A 7,572-nucleotide genomic window follows, 5' to 3' on the forward strand; every position below is an offset into this window, starting at 1 on the left:
TTAGTCTTGTATTCTCCGGTTTGGGCCTGTCCAACCGAGAGCCTTTTATGTATTGTATATAAGTTAAATGCTTGCATGCATATTAGGTTAAGGTCATGATTACTGTGATTATCGATATAGCGATTCATCAAGAGTATAACAATTTACCTTTAATCGTACTTGTAATCTTCTAATCCTCTACAGTTGATGTTCTTAATCGAGCTCTTCTGAGGATTTTATTTAATCATTCGACACGTTTGATTCAAGCTGTTTTGTTCTTATTATTGCGTTCTTATTGTTTTACAGTCATATACTTGTTCAAGATCTAATAGATCTTCATAGATTAAAAGTTGTTTTAATCCTATCAATTGGTATCAGAGCAGGAGGCTGTGTAATCGATACACATCTTTTCTGTGAAAAAGATTTCCATTAGGGTTTTCCGCAGTCATCGATATTTATTGAGCCGTCATCTTAATTGACGTATCTTAATATTTATTGTTTTGCCCTAATCTGATTTAATTACAAGTCTGATCTTTGAACAGGTTTTTACAATCATAATGGACGCATCGCAATCAAACCCTATTAATATTTCTAACAGCATCGGTTCGACGACAAAGATTCCAATCTTGTACACCCATGATTACGAAGTATGGGCGCATCATTTTGAAGATTACGTGATTGGATTAGAGGACAATGGTTATCTCATCTGGGAAGCCATCATCAATGGACCGTTTTCTCATTATGCTACATCCAGAATCATTAAGACGCAAAAAGAGTACAACGATCTGCTTAAGGACGTAAAGGATATTGCACAAGATGAAAAAGACAAATTCCAGTGTAATATTAAAGCTCTAAGATTGATCAGATTCGCCCTTCAGTCCGACACATTCAGACTGGTCAGCTCATGTACTACGGCAAAAGAAGTATGGGATAGACTTCGCGAACTGTATTCCACAGACGAAGATCTTGAACATTCTATCCAAACCTTGCTTCTATCTGAGTTTGGAGAATTCAGGCAAGGGGCCGAAGAAACGGTGACACAGACGTTTGATCGCTTCAATCATCTTCTCAGCAAGATGATCAAACACGACATTGAAAGGAAGCTCATTGAACAGAAGGTTACTTTCTTGAACGGACTGAGATCTGAATGGAGAGCAGTAGTTTCCACAGTCAAAGCCCATGAGCAGTTCAAATCATACTCTTTGGCAAAACTGGTGGGTATTCTAAAGTCCCAAGAGAAGATTGTAGTTCAAGAAAAGAACGTTGTTTCCAGTCTTGGTTCGTTGGCCCTCCTATCTAAAAGTAAAGCTGTGAAGGAGGATGAAGAGCTCAACTTGGAGGAATATGACCTCACGACTGAGGATTATGCCATGATGGTATCCAATCCTAAAAGGTTCATAAAGAAGAGATTCCCCATCAACAAAAACCGAAACTGGCAGGGGAGTTACAGCTCTGAAAAAGTAAACAATGAACTGAAGGCTGAGGAGCCCAAGAAGGAACCGAAGGCAGATGGCGATTCCGGAGTAAGCTGTTTCTACTGTGGTGGCAAGAACCACTATGCAAAGGACTGTGTTCTTAAGAAGATGGCTGAAAAGGACGATGGAAATGATGAGGAAGCCGGGCTGCAGAAGAGATTGGATGAGTTGAGAAAGAAGAAGTCTACCGCTAACCCTTCTATTAATGCTGTTATTGTGCAGGGTTCGGTCAATGACGATGAGTTCGGTAACACAGAAGTTTGGTCTACTGACTCAGAAGACGAAGAAGTGAGGAAGCCTACTCATGGAAAGGCTTATGTGGCTAAGGAGGAAAGCAGTGGTGGAAAATGCTTCGTGGTGACTGACGTATCTCAAATGAGGGGATACAATACAGATGGAGGAAGCGATGGACCGAAGGTACAGGAGGATATGTGTTTTGCGGCCAAACCACTCAGCCAGCAGTTCAATGAGCTCGATGAACTGATAAAGAAGGTACAATCTGTTTTTATTTCATCTAACGTACCACCATCCTCATATGAGAAAGAACTAAAAAACGTTAATACAAGAATTTCTCATTTAGATAGTAGCTTAACTCAGACTCGAGTCACCAATTCTAACCTGACTGATCAATTAAGCAGGGTGGCATCGAAGAGTGAGGAGCGGCGAATGTGGATTGAGTTAAAAGAGTCGGAATTAGTTAAAGTTAAAGACGAAAACATTTATTTGCAGAGAGATAATTTGAAATTGTTAAAACAACGAAATGTTTTTTGTTTAATAGCTAAACGTTTATATTCCAATATTACTCAACTTCACTTGGATTGTGAGATAGGCCAAAAGATCCATCGCATGATTTTGCCCTTCCTAGAATTTAAGGAGGATGAAATCGATGCCGAAGCCTACAATTGTGAGAGTGTGATATCGTCTGATGATGTCAATCCGACCTACATGTATGGACTGGACAAAATTGAGTCCTTCATTAAATCCAAAGACCACAAGGACATGCTCAAAAATCTTTTGGACGAAAATGACAGACTTAAACTGAGAACCGAAACCATGCAAAAATTTGACTCTCTAAACGCCAACGTAAGCTCAGAAAACAAAATCAATGTTGAAAATGCATCTGAGCTTAACGAGGACGAAAACATGAGTGAAATTTCTGTAGAGGATACGGTTGACTGCTCAGAATTTGTTAAAAGCGAAACTGAAAACCACAAAAATCTAATTTCTGAAAATTCTATGGAGTTCGCTAGATTGTCCAAACAAAAGTCCCCGAAATTGGTAGAAAAAGCTGTTGTGTATCAAAAGGTCAGGACCACTCCGAATCAAGTATACAAAGTGACTGGAGTAACCGAACATCAAACAGCTGAGCTCACAGATATTGTAAACGAAGACAATGTTGATGGCTGTGATGAGTACTTCTGGGAAGCTCCAATAGATAATGGAAACGAAACCGTTGGGCTATCTGAAAGAACCTCCTGGATGAGAAAAGGGAGATACATACCTGAACCTTTGAATAAGCCCGATAATTTCAGTGAGCCAAGCACCAGTGGTACGAAAAATATTCCTCAGGAGGATGGGAGATCAGCAAAAGACGACATTCCTTCTACTCCCTCTGCTCAATGTGAAACCTCTTCAGACATTCCTTCTACTCCCTCAGTGCAAACTGAATCTTCTTCGGATACTCCATCTGCTACCTCGGCTCAAAGTAAAACTCCTGAAGTTCAAAAGGAACCAGCCAAGGAGACAACAAAAACGAAAGCGAACGTTCATCATCAACCTAAGCAGATGAGGGATAAGAAGATAGAAAGGAACCAAAGATACAGGAAAAATCTTTCTGAAAGGAAACAATTCTGGCACTCCCAGAATGCATACTACTCACACCAAGACAAGAATCTGAAGTATGAAAACAATCCTGTAAGAAAGCCTGAAAGCTCTACCAACCGAAAGCCAAGGTTCGGTTCGCAAGAAAATACCAACCGAAAGCCAAGGTTCGGTTCGCAAGAAAATACCAACCGAAAGCCAAGGTTCGGTTCACAAGAAGATACCAACCGAAAGCAAAGGTTCGGTTCTGAAAAGGATTTCAACCGAAACCAAAGGTTCGGTTCCAAGAACAACTCCAACCGAACACAGAGGTTCAGCTCTGAAGTCAAAAGAGAACAAGACTCGAAGGTCTGTCCCTCCTATGATCAAAAGCAAAAGGGTCACCTAGAGTCATCAGCCAGGAAGTTCTCTCGATCCAAATCCTCTCTCTCTAATTCTTCTCGTTCTTTTACTTCCACCCATTCATCTCCATCTTGCTCTAAAGCCAATCCCGCTTGTTCTCAAAAACCTCATTCATCAGCTGAACAGAAGGGAAAACAGAAGGTTGATGAATCCAAACCAGAGTCCAAAACGAACACACCTAATGCCAACAAAATAAAAGTCTTTACCATTAAAAAGAAAGATGAAACAACTCTAATAAAACGAATATATCTAGTTGACATCTCTCTTACTATTCCCGTTCCCATGAAAAGCTCACATGGACCCAAGAAACTTTGGGTTCCTAAATCTGCTTAATTTTTGCAGGTTATAAGTGACGAGCAGTTTGACGAAGAATGGTACATCGACAGTGGCTGCTCGCGTCACATGACAGGGAGGAAAGAGGAGCTCAGGGAATACAGATCTCTTGCAAATGGTGGCAACGTTAAGTTTGGAAATAACTCTTTCGGCACCATAAAAGGATGCAGGATGATAACGAATGGTGACTTTACAATAAGGAAGGTGGCTTATGTGGAAGGACTCCAACACAACCTCATCAGTGTATCTCAGCTTGTTGGAGGTACAGGTCTCAAAGTCTCATTCGATGATGAAGGTTCTGAAATCATAGAGAAAAAGACAAAGAAAGTGATTCTGAAGTCAGAACGAAAGGGTGAAATGTTTCCTTTGAACATGAAACCCATCAAAGGAAACCCAGCAATTTGCCTGCTATCAAAAGCTCAATCCGACGAAAGCTGGTTGTGGCACCGAAGACTCTCTCATCTCAATTTCAAAGATATCAACTGACTTGTCACTGGAGGTCATGTTAGAGGTCTTCCATTGCTCAAGTTCGACAGAGAGCATTTGTGTGCCGCATGCGAAATGGGAAAGCAGAGTCGGAAAAGTCACTTATCTATAATCAACACAAAAGTTGTTGTACCACTCGAATTGCTTCATATCGATTTGTGTGGTCCTTCATCTATCGAAAGCATCGGTGGTAGCAAGTATATTCTTGTTATCATTGATGACTTTTCACGATTTACATGGGTGTTCTTTCTAAAGCTCAAATCTGAAGCGACTCAAAAGCTGAAAGTGTTTATCAAGCAAATTGAAGTCCAACTCAAGAAGGTCGTTCGCAACATCAGGAGCGACAATGGTCTCGAATTCAAGAACAGGGAGTTTGAAGAATTTCTTGCAGAAAAGGGAATTAGTCACAATTTCTCAGCTCCCTACACACCACAACATAATGGCATAGTCGAAAGACGAAACCGATCCTTGTGTGAAGCTGCCCGAACTATGCTAAGTTTCGCTTCCTTACCTCTTTATTTTTGGGCTGACGCTATTTATGCTGCTTGTTATACACAGAACAGGTCCTATCTCAACAAGCGATTCACGCTCACACCATATGAGATTTTAAACAACAGAAAGCCCAATGTGAAATTTTTTCACGTGTTTGGCTCAAGGTGTTTCATCTTTAACTCTAAAGAACACCGCAACAAGTTTGATGTCAAAGCAGACGAGGGAATCTTTCTGGGTTATTCACTCACATCCAAGGCATACAGGGTCCTAAACAAACGTTCAAGAAGGATTGAAGAGACATACTATGTGACCTTTGACGATAGCTATGTCAAGAAGCTGCAAGCCATAGAAGACACTGCCGGGAAAATCTTTCCTCAAACTGGCCAAGTCACAGTCTCGATCGCCAATTTATACGAGAAATTTCTGGAACTCTTTGAAGAACCAGAAAAAGCTTCTCTCTCAGAAGCGGGTGCAGCTGACAACAAAGTTGATCATATGAAGCAAATTGTCGAAGATGCTGCAAGAAGAATGCATGAAGGAGAATCGCCCACTGATGAATCTCCATCCAACAATGCTTCAGTCGAGGGGGAGCCAAGCTCTACAACTTCAACCAAAAGTCCTTCACCAACCGAAGATACCCCTCCAAACGAAGGTGCTTCAACGCCTGAAATTCCAGCACCACAAGAAACCCCTGAACCTCATGTTTCTCAAGACTCATCAATTGAGGGGGAGCATGATGATATGACGCTTGATTACGATAGCCAATCTGAGCCAGAAGAAATGATCAATGCTGAATTAGACCCAACCTTTGATCCAAATTACCCTCCTCTTACCAAATGGACCAGAGATCATCCTATCTCTCAAGTAGTTGGAGATGTATCTGAAAAGGTTCTGATCCGATCTCAACTGAAGGCAAAACAGACATCCTTATTTTCAAAGGTTGAGTTTTGTATGTTTAACTCATTCGTATCAAAAGTTGAACCTAAGACAGTGAACACTGCCCTCGATCACTCTGATTGGGTTCAAGCAATGCAAGACGAACTGAACGAGTGTGAAAGGAATAAAGTCTGGCGCCTCATTCCAACTCCTCCAGATGCTTCGGTTGTTGGTCTCAAATGGGTTTTTAGGAATAAAATGGACAAGGAAGGTAATGTCATAAGGAACAAGGCTCGTCTGGTTGTCAAGGGATACTGTCAGGAGGAAGGCATAGATTACGAAGAGACGTTCGCTCCAGTAGCTAGGCTAGAATCTGTTAGAATATTTTTGGCCTATGTTGCTCACAAAAACTTTGAGGTTTTCCAAATGGATGTCAAGTGTGCATTTCTCAATGGAGAACTCGAAGAAACTGTGCATGTGGAGCAACTTCCTGGGTTCGTGAACGAAAAGTATCCAAATCATTGCTACATTCTGGATAAAGCTGTGTACGGCCTCAAACAAGCTCCGAGAGCCTGGTATGAAACGCTTACAAAATTTTTAAAGATGTCTAAATTTAAACAAAGTTCGGTTGACCCAACCTTCTTTCGCAAAAAGGAAGGTAACCACCTTATGATAGTTCAAATTTATGTCGATGACATCATCTTTGGCTCCACGAATCCCAGCTTAACAGCTGAATTCAGAAAGTTGATGGAGACTAAGTTTGAAATGAGCTCAATGGGTCCTATTAATTTTTTCCTTGGTTTAAATATAAGACAGGGACCCGAAGGCATCTTTATCAATCAGGAAGCTTACACGAAGACTCTCCTAGCAAAGTTTGGCATGATGGGAGACTCAAAAGTCAAAGTCCCAATGGCATTCAGCACCAAACTTACCCCATCTCTAGACAAACCAGCTGTCGATATCACGCTCTATCGTCAAATGATCGGCTCACTGATGTATTTAACTGCTAGCAGGCCTGATATCATGTTTTCTGTATGTTATTGTGCTCGATTTCAGGCTAACCTACGCGAACCTCACATGCTGGCAGTAAAGAACATCCTACGCTATCTCAAGCGAACCACCTCCTTAGGTCTTTGGTATCCATCCAACTCAGGCTTCTTCGTTCAAGCCTATTCTGATGTTGACCTTGGAGGATGTGGCCTCGACAGAAAAAGCACAACTGGTGGCTGTCAATTCCTTGATGGGAAATTGGTCAGCTGGCAATCCAAGAAATAAACATGTGTGTCGCTGTCTACTGCCGAAGCGGAATACATTGCCGCTGCTTCCTGCACATCCCAAGTAATTTGGATCCAGAGTCAACTTCGAGACTATGGACTCAATATGAAGAAGATCCCACTATATTGTGACTCTGAAAGTGCAATTAGGATCTGTCATAACCCAGTGCAACATTCTAAAACCAAACACATAGCACTGAGGTATCACTTCATCAAAGATCATGTGGAAGATGGAAATGTCGAAGTTCACTTTGTAAGAACCACTGATCAACTGGCTGACGTCTTTACTAAAGCTCTTCCTGAAGCATCATTCAATAAAATATTGCAAGGGTTAGGTATGATGGAATCAGAGTCAGTACCTCACACTACCTCTCAAACTCCAACTAAGAAGCGAAATCAACCGAACGTTCGGGTTCGGTTCAACCATCTGAATC

This window comes from Lactuca sativa, chromosome 3 (genome assembly GCF_002870075.4).
Source record: "Lactuca sativa cultivar Salinas chromosome 3, Lsat_Salinas_v11, whole genome shotgun sequence".
NCBI classification, from domain to species: Eukaryota; Viridiplantae; Streptophyta; class Magnoliopsida; order Asterales; family Asteraceae; genus Lactuca; species Lactuca sativa.